This window comes from Cibotium barometz, chromosome 34 (genome assembly GCF_041138505.1).
Source record: "Cibotium barometz isolate CiBa-2024 chromosome 34, ASM4113850v1, whole genome shotgun sequence".
Taxonomy (NCBI): Eukaryota; Viridiplantae; Streptophyta; class Polypodiopsida; order Cyatheales; family Cibotiaceae; genus Cibotium; species Cibotium barometz.
In genome coordinates, this window is record NC_141079.1 from 49,219,882 (window position 1) to 49,235,102 (window position 15,221).

A 15,221-nucleotide genomic window follows, 5' to 3' on the forward strand; every position below is an offset into this window, starting at 1 on the left:
TCAATGCAATTTACTAAATATAGCATTCACAATTCATGAAGATAACAATTTCAATGCAATTTATCGAATACAACATCATATAATTCGTAACTTCATATAATTTTTATGTCCTCATTTTAAAAGAAAAAGACACCATTCATTAATACTAATTTAAGGAAAAATCTCTTCTTTTGAAAATTAACCAAGCTAACCTGGCCATCGTTTCCTTGAGGGGCTTGAAAAGGGAGGACTGGAGCCGCATTGGGCGCATCTCCCTCCATCTTGTTGTTACGTGCCCCTCTTGAGGCAATATTTTTCCGTCTCCGAGATGAGGCCATCTTAGGCGTGGCCTTGTAGAGCTTGCTGCTGCGATCGAAACGCTTTAGTCGGATCTGCATTCCGAGCTCGTTTGCTCACCGTAGAGCAAAAGAATAGGGCGCACGAACTCTCGCTTGAGTCAAAAAAAACCCTTACTAAAGTCTACGCAAATGGGGGGGGGGGATTGTGAGATGTCCTTAAGGGCAAAGGCAAAAACGTGGAGAGGGCTGGGAGGGGTTGCTGCAAGCCTCTCTGTAAGTCTATTCACACGGGGGGGATCCGAGATGAGGCCATCTTAGGCATCGCCTTGTAGAGCTTGCTACTGCGATCGAAACGCTTCAGTCGGATCTGAATTCCGAGCTTGTTTGCTCACCGTATGAGCAAAAGAATATGGCGCACGAACCTCGCTTGAGTCAAAAAAACCCTTACTAAAGTCTACGCAAATGGGGGGGGGAATTGTGAGATGTCCTTAAGGGCAAAGGCAAAACGTGGAGAGGGCTGGGAGGGGTTGCTGCAAGCCTCTCTGTAAGTCTATTCACACGGGGGGGGGGAGAAGAGTTAAGGACACTGGCCTCTAGCAAGAGGGGGATGGAGGAAAATTGGCTTATCTGAAAAGAGCCAAATGAGGGGATGTGAGAGGGGTGGCTGCAAGGGCGGTTGTACTTGCAGCAAGTACGCTACATAGGGACGGACGGCGGTACGGACGGTGGCACAACAGGGCGTACGCTACACAGAAATGCGTGCGGTCTGTGGAGCACCCCGGGGGTTTATATAGCTGAGGGGTGAGGGTACGGGCGCTGCGCAAAGCAAGGACGAAAGGACGGTGTACCTTCAAAGGCTGTGGATCAGTGGCCTGCATGGGTCTAGGGGAAAGGTACGGTGTCGGTTGTCTGGGAAAGGAGTGGTACGCATGTACCTTATCTGGTCTGGGTGTCCACCTAAGGGTACGCGTGGACCATACAGTGGGCGGCCGTCCTTTGGTTCTTGGGCGGCCATTGTACGGGCACCCTAGTAAGTGTGTACGGACCAAATTTTGGGGCGGGGTACCCAAATTTGGGGCACCCGCCTGGATTTGCGTGCCAGACCGCCCCGGGGGGCGAAATTTTTTTTTTTGTCTGGGAGGTTCTCCTGGTCGCAGGGGTTCAGACCGTTCGTCAATCGGACGTGCGGTCTTGCATTTATTAAGGTTTTAAAGGTCGCCGTTTTTAACTTAAATGATTGAAATTAGCGTATAGGCTTGATCCGATGTCCGTTTTGGATGCTATAAAATCCTATATTAGGGTAAAATTGCGCGCAGATTCCAAATTTGGGCTCAGAATTTGAAGATTCTAAGTAGAAATGACTCAAATAATAAAATCATTGATATTTATACCATAAAAACTCATAATTACATGGACATTTCTTTATTAGTGAAGATGGGTACGTTACATCCTTCCCCCCTTAAAGAAATCGAGATGTCCTCATCTCGTCATGAATTGGGGATAATCCTTTAAGAGTGTAGCTTTGTCTTCCCAAGTTGCATCCTCTTCAGGGTAATCTTTCCACTGAACTAGATGTTCTACAAGAGTTCTATTTCGGAGTTGCCTTTCCCTAGAATCTATGATGCTACTGGGCTGTAATTCAAGGACTCCTTGAGTAGGGATTACAACTTGTTCATCATCAAGAATATGATCGAGACTGGGGACATATGGTTTTAACAAACTTACATGAAATACATTATGGACTTTGATATGGGCTGGGAGTTGGAGTTTATAGGCACTTTTACCTAGACACTTGATAACTGTATAAGGATCACAATACCTAGGGTTGAGCTTCTTATATTTCCCAAGTGATAGAGAACTTCGTTTGGGTCGCACTCATAGAAGAACTTTGTCTCCTTCCTTGAAGATCCTTTCAGACCTCTTGTTGTCAGCATAATGCTTTTGTCGATCTTGGGCAGCTTTAATATCCTTTTGGATAGCCTTGGTTTGTTCCTCCATCTCTTCGAGCATTTTCTTGGATGCCTCAACTCTTATGGTCGGATCAGAGAAATTTAGAGGAGACAAGCATTCTTGCCCATAGAGTGCTTTGAATGGTGACATTCCTATGCTTTGATGATAAGACGCATTGTAGGCAAATTCTACCAGAGGAAGGTATTGAATCCACCTTCTGGGTTCCCGTCCACAGTATGCTCTAAGAATGTCTTCAATTACTTGATTGACTCTCTCAGTCTGGCCATCGGTCTCTGGATGATAAGCTGTGCTAAAGCAAAGTTGAGTCCCCAGAGCTTGAAATAAAGATTGCCAGAATTTTGAGGTGAAGTCAGAATCCCGATCACTTACTATCCTTTTTGGGAGACCATGAAGTTTGAGGACTTCCTTGATGAATATTCGAGCAACATCAGAAGCTTTGAAGGTCTTCTTTGCTGGTATAAGGTGAGCTACTTTGGTAAGTAAGTCCACTACTACTAGAATGGAGTCATATCCTCCTTGAACAGTGGGGAGACTTGTGACAAAATCCATACTAATGCACTCCCACTTCATTTGGGGAATATCTAAGGGTTGAAGTTTTCCAGGCATCTTGACCCTTTCAGCTTTGATCCTTTGGCATGAGAGACATTGTTTCAAGTACCGAAGCACATCATTTTTCAAGCCTGCCCAATGAAAGCTCCTTCTTACTGCATTTAATGTTTTTGCATAACCTGGGTGTCCTGCAGCAGCAGGGCTATCATGAGCTTCATGGAGGATTAGTTTCTTTAAAGCAGGATCCTTAGGGATACATAGCCTGTGATTGAAGTAGAGGCTTCCTTCATGAGTGGAGTATCCCTTGATTAGATTCTTCTCTTTCTCTGAATGTCCCCCTTCTTCTACTAACTTTATCATCCTCTGATAATCTGGGTCATGAGATGAGACTTCTTCCACCTTGACCAGTATGGGATTATTTGGCATTGAAATTGCATTCAAGAAAGATTTGAGGCTAAGTGCATCAGCTACCACATTATCTTTCCCAGGGCGGAATTTGATGTCGAAATCATATTCTTGTAGAATTTCAATCCATCTCCTTTGCCGCATGTTGAGGTTAGGCTGGGTGAAGATCCACTTTAGACTTTTGTGGTCAATTACAAGCTGGAATTTGCCTCCCAAGAGATAATGTCTCCATAATTTTGAGGCAATGAACAACTGCTAAGAGTTCCAAATCATGGGTGGCATAGTTTGCTTCATATTGCTTTAGCTTGCGGGAAGTATAAGCGACTGGTCTGCCTTCTTGGCCTAAGACACTACCAAGTGCTAGACTACTGGCATCGGTAACCACTTCAAATTCCTTAGAGAAATCAGGAAGCTTTAAGACTGGGGCAGAAGTAATAATGACTTTCAGCTGATCAAAGCTGTTTTGATGGATTGGCAGCCACACTATTTTGCAATCCTTCTTAAGAAGATCTGTCAAGGGTGTAGCTACCAAGGCATAATCTTTGATAAAAATCCTATACCAACCCGTGATTCCCAAGAATCCACGAACTTCACAAACTGATTTAGGGGGTGGCCATTCTAGAATATCCTTGACCTTGGTAGGGTCTACTGAGATACCATCTTTGGAGACGATGAATCCAAGATACTCAATTTGATGAGTAAAGAAGGTACATTTGCTCTTCTTGGCATAGAGTTTGTGTCTGTGCAGCAATTGCAGAACTCTACGCACATGCTCCTCATGCTCTTCCATTGATTTGGAGTAGATTAAGATGTCATCAAAGAAAACAAGCATAAATTCATCCAGGTAAGGACGGAATATATCTTGCATTAGTAGGCGGTTGAAGGTTGCAGGAGAATTGGTTAACCCGAATGACATTACAGTAAACTCATAGTGGCCATAACGGGTATTGAAGGCTATTTTGGGTATATCTGCTTCCTTGACTTTGATCTGATAGTAACCAAATCTCAAATCTATTTTTGAGAAGACTTTGGCCCCATGAAGCCTGTCAAGAATTTCATCGATGCGAGGGATAGGATACTTATTCTTGACAGTGACTTGATTGAGCCCTCGATAATCTATGCAGAGGCGGAGAGTCCCGTCCTTCTCTTTTTGGAAAAGAACAGGTGCTCCCCAAGGAGAGCTACTGGGGCGTACAAATCCTTGTTCAATGAGTTGGGAAAGTTGCTCCTTAAGTTCAATGGCTTCAGGAAGGGATATTTTATAGGGAGTTTTTGAGACAGGTTGAGCTCCAGGGATCACCTCGATTTCATGATCGACTTCTCGAGGAGGCGGTAACCCTGTAAGCTTGTCAGGGAAGATGTCAGAGAATTCTTGGAGCCAAGAGGGTTCTGTCTCCTTACTGGGTTCAATGACTTTGTTGAGTTTGACTAAGAAAACTTGCTGACCCTTACGTGTCCCCTTGAGAAGATGTTTTGCCTTGACTACCCTAGACTTAGGTTTTCCTGTGATTCCGTGAACAGATATTACTTGGCCATGCTCATTTTCAAAAGTGATACTCCCCTGGTTACAATGAATGCTAGCTTTGTTTGCAATTAACCAATCCATCCCAAGGATTCCATCATAAATTCCTAGTGGCAAGACTCTAAAGTGACCATGAGTTTGCTCATTACCCAGCTCAAAATCAAGGTTTCCTATAGAGTGGCGAGATACTACTTCTTTCCCACTGGCTAACTCTACAATCATTTTTCTAGCTGTTTTTTGACTCAAGTTTAATTTTTGCAAGCACCTAGGAGAAAGGAATGAATGGGTACTGCCACAATCAATCAAAAGCTGAAATGGCTTACCGTGATGAGTGGCGGGGGCTTGGATTACACCAAATTGTTTATTCGGACCTTGGTGCTCTACCGCCGCATGGATGGTGGCGCGCTCTTCTTCAGCCGTTTCCAAGGTCGGTTCTTCACTTATAACACAGGCAGTTCTAGCAACTGTTCCTCCGCAGCCTCTGCCACGGCCACTGCCTCTTGCACCTTGGTGGGTAGGGGTTCCACGGCCTTGATTTCCTCTGTTACCTTGGGAAAATGATGTTGCCATCTTGGGACAGTTGGCTCTAAAGTGTCCCCGCTCATTGCACTCAAAACACAGAGGGCCTTCTCTGGAAGAAGCAGCATATGAGCGGGGGGCAAAAGAGTTGCCTTGTTGCCCTCTGTTGTAGTAGGGGAAATTCTGTTGAGGTTTCTTGTAGGGTTGATCTCTAAGGTTTGCCTCAGGGTAAGATCTCTTTTGATTCTTCGGTTTGTTAGCCTTCATTTCTTTCACAAGGGGCTTAGCTCGTATGAGAGCATCCTGTAATGTGCTTGGCCTCATTACTTCAAGGCGGGAATCTAGGGGTTCATTTAGCCCTTGGCAGAAACGAGCCACTTGCTGGGAAGGAGTCATAGCTGGGGCATACTTCCGAAGGATAATAAATTTGGAATAGTAATCCTCAAGAGTTAAGCTGCACTGTCTAAGACTAAAAAACTCATTCATCTTTATGGATTTATGGGATGGAGGAAGATATCTTTCCTTCACTGCCTGCTTGATGTCTTCCCACGTTTGAGAATGCTCGGTGACTTCCTTATCACGGCACCACTGTTTCCACCAGAGTTTAGCATCTCCAATGAGGCGAAACCGTGCGAGCATAGACTGATTTGCTACTCCAAGCAGAGAAATAATCGTCCATCGCCTCAATCCAGACTTCAGCATCCTTCTCAACCTTTGAACCTTCTCCTTTAAAGGAGGGAGGTTGCATTTGCTTGAGCAGGAGCTTCTTCTCCTGGGTATCGATGTAAAGCGCATTGGGAAGTGGAGGGTGGTCGTCCTGGCCATCATCGTAAAAACAATTTTTAAGATTACAAGATTCATATTTGCACAACGCTTAATTTTTGGAGAGTAAAACATTGAAATTATTTTATTTCCAAATATTTACAAGGACAAGTTTTATTACAAAGTTTTGAGACTATAATCAATCTTATTTGCTATGAAGGGAAATTCCTAGGCTTGACTATGACATAAGGGTAGAGCGGTCCACATAGGTGAAATATGGGGGTTCCGCTGTAGTTTCTAAGACTCTAAAAACTGATGGTAAAGGTGGTAAACTTTGGATTGGGGTAGATCCCAACACTGCTACTCTATCAGCAGGTAAGACTTGCATCACTTTGTCATACACCCAACGATCCTGAGGTATGCGAACCCCATCTATAGTCACCGAGGTGTCGGCCCTGGGGGTACCGACGAACCAAAATAAGCGGATCATCTTCAGCTTCTCAATCCAACGAATTCGCTTAAGGTTGGTGGTGAGGTTCCCAATCTGATCTGCTCAGATGAAGAAGTATCTCGGCCCACGACTCCAGAAATCTCTACCCCATCCTCTCTGAATACGAGAGAAATGAGGGAGGGATATCTTCCCTAATATCTGCACCATGGTGTCCTGGAACTCGAAATTCGAGGAGTGACTAGCAGTGTCGAAGATGCATTGGAAAACTAGAAATTTGGAGTAGGCATCTTCCTCTTCCTACAATCATTCAAACATCAATTTAATTTATTTGTTTTAGTAGGATGTCTTTACTAATTAGCATTATGTTAGGTAAAACATTTATTGCAAAACAATCCTTAAGTGACAATCCCTAGGAGCTAAGATCAGCTCTGATACCAATTGTAAGGTTCCTCCCTTTAAAAATGGGAGAAACACTTAAGATAGTCCGCTAAGTCTTATCTTGGGAAAAATTTCCTATTCATCGACACCTTGACCCTGTAGAGATTCAAGGATACGATTCATAGGTATGACCTAGCTCTATCCCGCAAGGGGAGCGTGATTTTCTAAACATCAAATCACCCATAGGGCAATTGATCAAAAATTGGGCAACTACTAGACTTGATTTCTAGAGACAACGCTTTTTTCCTTATCTTATGCAACGCACAGCCGCTGGCCTAGTCTTCTAGAATAGAGTTGCCCAAGAACCTAACTATCTAATGTAGGGCTTTCACTTAATCTGTTGGAAAGCTACCCGACTAATCGGGTCCACCCGTCCATGTAGGATGGTGTCGTCAGGGCATTCCATCCTCCCACTTTCCACCCTATTCACGCATCAATTTGTTTTCTAATTAATACTACCACACTGTTTGACATAAATAAACATATTCCTTAATTAGGGCCCTTCTTCACATGGTTCGTTAAAACAGCCTTCTTACACAATACAATCATACCAAAGACAAGATGTAATTATATAAAAAGTTTATACATGATTCCATTTCCATACAAGCCAAACCGGCTCTCTTATTCTTATTCTGCCGATGATCTAGAATTCGGCCTTCCAGCCTCTACATGCTGGGCAAAACCCTACGGGACCATACACCTCATCGTCGGCCGCTAGCGAGGACTCAAGCCGGCCTGTCGCCCTCTCAGGCTCCATCGCTCGATCCTCCCGCCCCTCAGAGGGATGTCTGCACACTAGGGTGGGCTTATTTACCGCACTAGCCTGGGCCCTCAGAACTAGGCAGCCTCATAATCTCTCGCCTCAATCGGCGATCCTTATTCTCCCAAAGGTATGAGGGATACCTTGGGCCATTCCCGGGCTTTGCTAACGACGCCGCCCGGCTACACAAGCACGGAACGGAGTTAGCGTTGAAGCCAAAAAAAAATCTTGAATTCTAAAGATAACAACTTCAATGTAATTTACTAAATATAGCATTCACAATTCATGAAGATAACAATTTCAACGCAATTTATCGATACAACATCATATAATTCGTAACTTCATATAATTTTTATGTCCTCATTTTAAAAGAAAAAGACACCATTCATTAATACTAATTTAAGAAAAAATCTCTTCTTTTGAAAATTAACCAAGCTAACCTGGCCATCGTTTCCTTGAGGGGCTTGAAAAGGGAGGACTGGAGCCGCATTGGGCGCATCTCCCTCCATCTCGTTGTTACGTGCCCCTCTTGAGGCAATATTTTACCGTCTCCGAGATGAGGCCATCTTAGGCGTCGCCTTGTAGAGCTCGTTTGCTGCGATCGAAACGCTTCAGTCATCGGATCTGAATTCCGAGCTCGTTTGCTCACCGTATGAGCAAAAGAATATGGCACACGAACCCTCGCTTGAGTCAAAAAAACCCTTACTAAAGTCTACGCAAATGGGGGGGGGGATTGTGAGATGTCCTTAAGGGCAAAGGCAAAAACGTGGAGAGGGCTGGGAGGGGTTGCTGCAAGCCTCTCTATAAGTCTATTCACACGGGGGGGAGAAGAGTTAAGGACACTGGCCTCTAGCAAGAGGGGGATGGAGGAAAATTGGCTTATCTGAAAAGAGTCAAATGAGGGGGTGTGAGAGGGGTGGCTGCAAGGGCGGCTGTACTTACAGCAAGTACGCTACACAGGGATGGACGGCGGTACGGACGGCGGCACAACAGGGCGTACGCTACACAGAAATGCGTGCCGTCTGTGGAGCACCCCGGGGGTTTATATAGCTGAGGGGTGAGGGTACGGGCACTGCGCAAAGCAAGGACGAAAGGACGGTGTACCTTCAAAGGCTATGGATCAGTGGCCTGCATGGGTAGGGGAAAGGTACGGTGTCAGTTGTCTGGGAAAGGAGTGGTACGCATGTACCTTATCTGGTCTGGGTGTCCACCTACTAAGGGTACGCGTGGACCATACAGTGGGCGACCGTCCTTTGGTTCTTGGGCGGCCATTGTACGGGCGCCCTAGTAAGTGTGTACGGACCAAATTTTAGGGTGGGGTATCCAAATTTGGGACGCCCGCCTCGATTTGTGTGTCGGACCGCCCCGAGGGGCGAAATTTTTTTTTTTGTCTGGGAGGTTCTCCTGGTCGCAAGGGTTCAGACCGTTCGTCAATCGGACGTGCGGTCGTGCATTTATTAAGGTTTTAAAGGTCGTCGTTTTTTAACTAAAATGATTGAAATTAGCGTATAGGCTTGATCCAATGTCCGTTTTGGATGCTGTAAAATCCTATATTAGGGTAAAATTGCACGCAGATTCCAAATTTGGGCTCAAAATTTGAAGATTCTAAGTAGAAATGACTTCAATAATAAAATCATTGATATTTATACCATAAAAACTCATAATTACATGGACATTTCTTATTAGGGCACTGCGCTATTCGATGAGGTCCACCACACAACTAAAAAACTGTAGTGGCCCCATTCTCATAGTTGAATTTATGTCTTTACCTTTTCATTGTAGTGTGGTTTGGAACATTGACACTAGCGTGTTATTTTATAAGACAAAACTCTGGCGCGCGATCTCTGCAGCCTTTGCAGCATAGTAATCGTTATTGATTTCTACCTCACGCATGACTTCACCCTCGTCTCCAAGGGCTCCTCGATCAACACCCTGGTTGATTTTAGCCTATGGCGGTTGTGGTGGTAGAACAGGTGCCACAAAAGGTAACATGTCCTATATCCAAAACCTCCCTTCTGGTAAGTAGGATGGGTTTGGTTGCCTTGTAGCTGTAGTGGTTTTGCACTGGTGGTGCTGGTAAGGCTAGTGGCACTCTTGGTGCTGGTAGTTGTGCTAAGGGTTGGACCCTTAGATATCAGCACATGGAAGTGTCATGGTTACCCAATCTCACACAATAAAGTAACTGCCTTAGTCTTAATTGAGGGCATTCGATGGTTACCTAATCTCACACAATAAAGTAATTGCCTTAGTCTTAATTAAGGGCATTCGATGGTTGTGTGATTTTGTTTGCAAATAGAACACCAAATTAGATCTCTCCGAGAGGGATAGAGATGAGCATACCTTGATGCTTCTCTCCCATCCTCGACCTTGATTTTCTCTAGGATGGCATTACTGAGCTCTTCCACTCTCATATTTCCAGCTTTCTTATTCTGGGTTCTTGTGTGCTGGTGACTTGAGACCCGCAATGTTGCCGCTATTGAAGCTACCTTGACATCTTCGGGTTGTGGCAATTCAAGCATATTGTTCTCATATTCAATTGCCAGCTTACAACATGCATCTAAAGTAGCCAGTCGGGCTAACACTAGATAATCATGCATTTTATGATCTCGTATTCCTCTTTGGAAGCAAGGCAATAATTGATCATATTAGTTAGCCTCTCCCTTAACCTACATCTTGAATTAAAGTTCTTGATTCGAGATATCTCGCATGGACTCATTTTCTTTCTGCTTGATATTGTGAAGCTCAACCATAGGACTCCATCTATCACCACTTAGATCAAAGCTTGGTATGAACACATTTTTAAGCCTAGTGAAGTTGAGTTTATCCTCTCGCTTTAGGGTTCGATACCATTGGTGAGCCTTTCCCTTTCTAGGGTTAGTGAAAAAGCATGGATCATGGTTACATCACTCACTAGCCACAGGTTTCACAGGTTGACTCAAAGGCCTCTATATGCTAGATCGGGTCCTCATCGCCTGAGAAATTTTGCACAAGCTTAGAAATAATATGTGGCTTCATTTGGTATGGTCTGGATTCTAGGGTAGTGCCTAGTTCCTTGACCATATCTCAGCCCATTTCCACAGCCATATGTAGCAGCAGATGTGCCTTTGTGAGATAGCATTTAGATTTGCATTTGGATCCATAACTAGTCTTAGAGGAGCTACTCCCCCCCTATACCTAGATCTCTTCCTCTTCCTGCATTGATTCTTCTATGTAATTCGGGTCTATGGCTAGGTCCAGCCAACTCCTCATTGCTTGTCTCATTACTAGCGGCTTCAGCCTATGGCTTTGTTGGATTAAGAGCTCCATGCCCTACAAGAATGTAGGATAATTGATCATTTCTTGTATATCTTCTCTAGTATAGAGGTGATCCTCACCTTCTATATAGGTACCCAAATTGTCCTCCTCATTTTGTGTCTCAAGGCCTTCATCCAATCTTGATTCCTCATTGATGGGCTCTAGCGTTGGTATTACTCCTTCTGTTATGCCCATCCACATGCTATCAGTGGCATTTCTAGATGTTTTTGGTTCTTTGCCACGTGATTGAAATGGATTTACATTCTCCATTTCCCTCCATTCTTCCCTTGTTCTTCGAGTATCGAGCTCTTGTTTCCTTAAGATCAATAATCTCAATTGTCGTTTTGCCTCAACCCTCTTGAAGTTTGGTTCTATTTCCTCGGATGTGGGAAAAAAGACTTGTCTTGTCCTGGTCGCACTTTCCTTGTCCCTCCTAACCCTGGGGGTTGTCCCACTGATCCTCACTATGTTAGTAAGCTTGGAGCCAGAAGGTTGGGTTGGTAACTATGTTCTTAAACCATGTCTAATGCTGGACGGGCTTGTGCCTGCAGATTGCGCATCGTCTTTTGTGCCATGATGGAGATCAAAAAAATCCCCTAGCCATACCAAAGATTCCATTGGATCTTGCACAGGAAGATGGTTTTTGTTCCTCTCCAAGTCCAGAGAATCGTATCCCTTCTTCCATGGATTCTTCATTACTTGTATCAACTGTGGTCAGATTCCTCCAAGAAGCCGAAACACTCATTTGAGTGCTCACCAAGTGGCCTGAACCAACACTACTTTGCATTAGGACTTGTTTGGGGTCTTCTTGGGCCCTTTAATTTGCCCCAAGCCTAATGACAATCATTAAGGAATGGTGCAATGGGAGAAGGCCATGTGGAGAAAAATGTTGGGTTTCCCTGCCCCTAATATGTAGGGGTCAAACTTGAATCATACGTTTTTTTTTTAAAGAAATTGGGCTGAAAATGCAAAATCTTTCAATGAAATCAGATTTCCCACCTTTTTTTAATAAAGACAGCTCAAACTGGCATAAATGACCCCACCTCAAAAAGTGGGCTAGGGCCAGAAACGCCCCCCCATCATTATCCCTCATTTAAAGCTACTTTTCTCTCTCCCCACTCCCTCTTCCTCTCTCTAAAACTAGCAATTCGGTTTTGAGTCTCTCTCTAACTAAAAGAATCTTTTTTGGCCTCCTCCCTCCCCATTCTGCCTTCCCCTTCCCTCCTAAAGTTAGATCTATCTTTCTGTGCCTTCTTGGCTATGGAAAGCTTGGAAAACAGTCCACTTTTTCCCCCATCAAGTCCATCCTCTCTTGCTTGCACACATTCTTCACTCTCCTCTTGCTAGCTTATACACATTCTTGACTCCTCTTGCCAGCTTATATTATGCTCTGCTAGCATTAGGTTGCAGAGATCTTCTTGGCTATGGAAAGCTTGGAAAACAGTCCTTTTTTCCCCATCAAGTCCATCCTCTCTTGCTTGCACACATTCTTCACTCTCCTCTTGCTAGCTTATACACATTCTTGACTCCTCTTGCCAGCTTATATGCTCTGCTAGCATTAGGTTGCAGAGATTTTCTCACACACCTACAACTTCATAGCATTTAGCTTAGTCGGTTAGCCAAGCACAATGAGTCGCCGACCTCGTTCAAGGGTGGAGTCCTTTAGCAGCAGCAACGAACAAGACGACACTGGCTTGTGGGTTACAAGCACCTTTGCAAAAGGAATGTGGGTGACGATGCGACCAAGCACAAGGGGAGCCCACAAAGTCTCTCGCAGATACATAGGGTTAAAGTCACACCATTGGAAGGGTCGCATAGTGGATCTCAAGCAGGGGGCTGACGGAAGCAAGCAGGTGATGATCCAACACGTCTACAAGGCATCGCAACTCCGTGTTGACAATGCCAATCACAAACGCTTTCCTGCAAATTGTAAGTTTTATTTGTGCTTCTTGTTTTATGGGCTGCACTGAGACATGCTAATATCATTTCATGTTACGGAAGCTTGATTTTTTCAAGTGTGTTCTTGTAATGTTCTGTGCAGACATCTTTCCGTCGACATTTGTGGAATGGGAGCCTTTAGAGGCCCTTTCTGGAACCTTTGAGGCGCACTACTTTGAAATCGGCAAGCTACTATATACTGGTTGTTCAACATCAGAGCTTTTAGAGCGCTCAGTTTTCTTCTTTCATGCAGAGTATATTGTACCCACGTCAAGAGATGGTTCTGGGACTCTACGGAGGCTCCCTACACCAAGTCTCACGGACCATGATTGGCCAAAGCCCGACAATACTTTGGTTGCACTAACCAGACGTCGGATTGAGATTGATGTGTGCAATGCAATGAAGTGCACGTATGGGTCACATCGTGCGACTCTCACGTTCTTCATGCCTTTACATTTGTTTGTGTTTTTGTTCAAGGAGGCTGATGTTCACCGGACTCCTACAATGTGGATTGCAAAGGGAGGCACAGTAATGAGTGCCTTTTTGCCACCTTCGTGGGATTTGAAGGTTATTCAACATCAGGGTGACAAGATAAAGTGCATGGTGGTGTCGGAGAAGATGGTCGTTCAGTACCAGCTTGGAAAGCAACAACTCTCTATTATCTTTCCTTACAGACGTTGGAAGCTGACTGGAGGCGAATGGCAAGCACTCGATTCGGACATCAACGATGCAGAACAGCTTGATGTACATGTTAGCACGCAAGCTGATGTGTGGGATATCGTAGTAAATGCTGATTGGAATATGGCGAACCTAAGGGAGTACTTAGGCCTTAGGTTTGCACTGAAAGGTGACTTTTCATTTGTGATTGATAACACACCTCTACGTAAGAGGAAAGAGGTAGCTTACTTTTGTAAAAGCATTCCCTTCCCCAGATGTATCCATATCAAGCAAGCTATGTAACAGATTTTGAGAGATTAATTCAAAACAATTTTGGCTACTCGCAGTTTGCGTTCAATTTTGTGCACTTTTAAGTTTTGTCGCGTGTTTTTATTTTTTTGGAGGTTTTAAGTGAGTTTTTAAACATAAAAAAAGTTTTAAAGACCTCTTTATAAGTCACTTTTGGCCACTTTGAGTTCATCTCCTCACTCTCGGCATCTTTGCGGTCCCCTCGCCTTCTTCGCTACTCAATCATGGCCACCCCCGCCCAAGCTCTCCTATCTCAATTGCACAAGCTTGACCTCGGTCACTTGATCGAGAAACTTGCACCCATCTTTCAGACATCTATTAACATGGAAGGCACCGCCGAACTCCATAATGACGTGTTTGGGTCGTTCACTAGCTACATGGACACATACATGGCTGAATATTGTGTCAACTTTGAAGACGAGGAGGGAACTTGGGTGCCTGTGGATCTTATCAAGCATACCTACAAAGCGGACAAAAATTTCAGGTTCAGGCTTGCAAGATTCCTCAAAGGCCTTAGTAGCGCATATCTAAGGGAGGAGGAAGAAGATAACCTGGTAGGTCTTGGAATGGGCAACATTGGCACAAGTTTTTTGAGGTGGGACATGACTCTTACCCTCCTGATCTTAGAGGGAACAGAGAAAAGCAAGGGAAAGAGGAAGGCCACTCCTCCAAAGAAAGCCACACCTTATCTCTTGATCAAGGAAGCTGACCCAAAGGAGGAGATTGTCACCCCAGTGCAAGAAGCATCTCTTGCACTTGTGACTCTGGCGGAAGAGCCGCAAGCTGAGGCTGTGAAACGGGACATCGAAGGGGACGATGTCATGGATGAAGTTCCAGAGCTCGAAGTGCGAACTCTACACCCCATCATAGTAGAAGGTGTAGAGTTCTTATTTTTGGATGACATCGCCCATGTCCTTGGGCTGCACCAAGATGAAACTCTCTCAGTCATTGCTATGTACGCGGGCATGCGAGACACACAACAGCCGTCCAAAGATGATGACATCCACATTGACTTCAGTTCCGCAGATGTCACAAAGGTGCTTGCGCTCCCGGAAAATCATGCCTCAATAGAGTCCCTTGTGGCAGAGACTCTTGTACAAATATCCCAGTGCAAGGATTTCTACGAGAGTGTGCCAGAAACTAGCTTTGCCCCTCACAAGCCGCTTGCCATTTCGGATTCCGTCAGTTTCGGGAGCATCAATATTAGTGATGCAGACCTTGCGGATCATGATGATGCCACTGAGGTAGTACACCCAATTTCTTCCCTTCTTAATTTGTAATTTTTTGAAGTCAACTCATTCTTCTATCTACTTTGTAGACCGCAAGAGAAATGGACTGGTTCGCAAGCCGAAAGGGTGGAGCACGAAA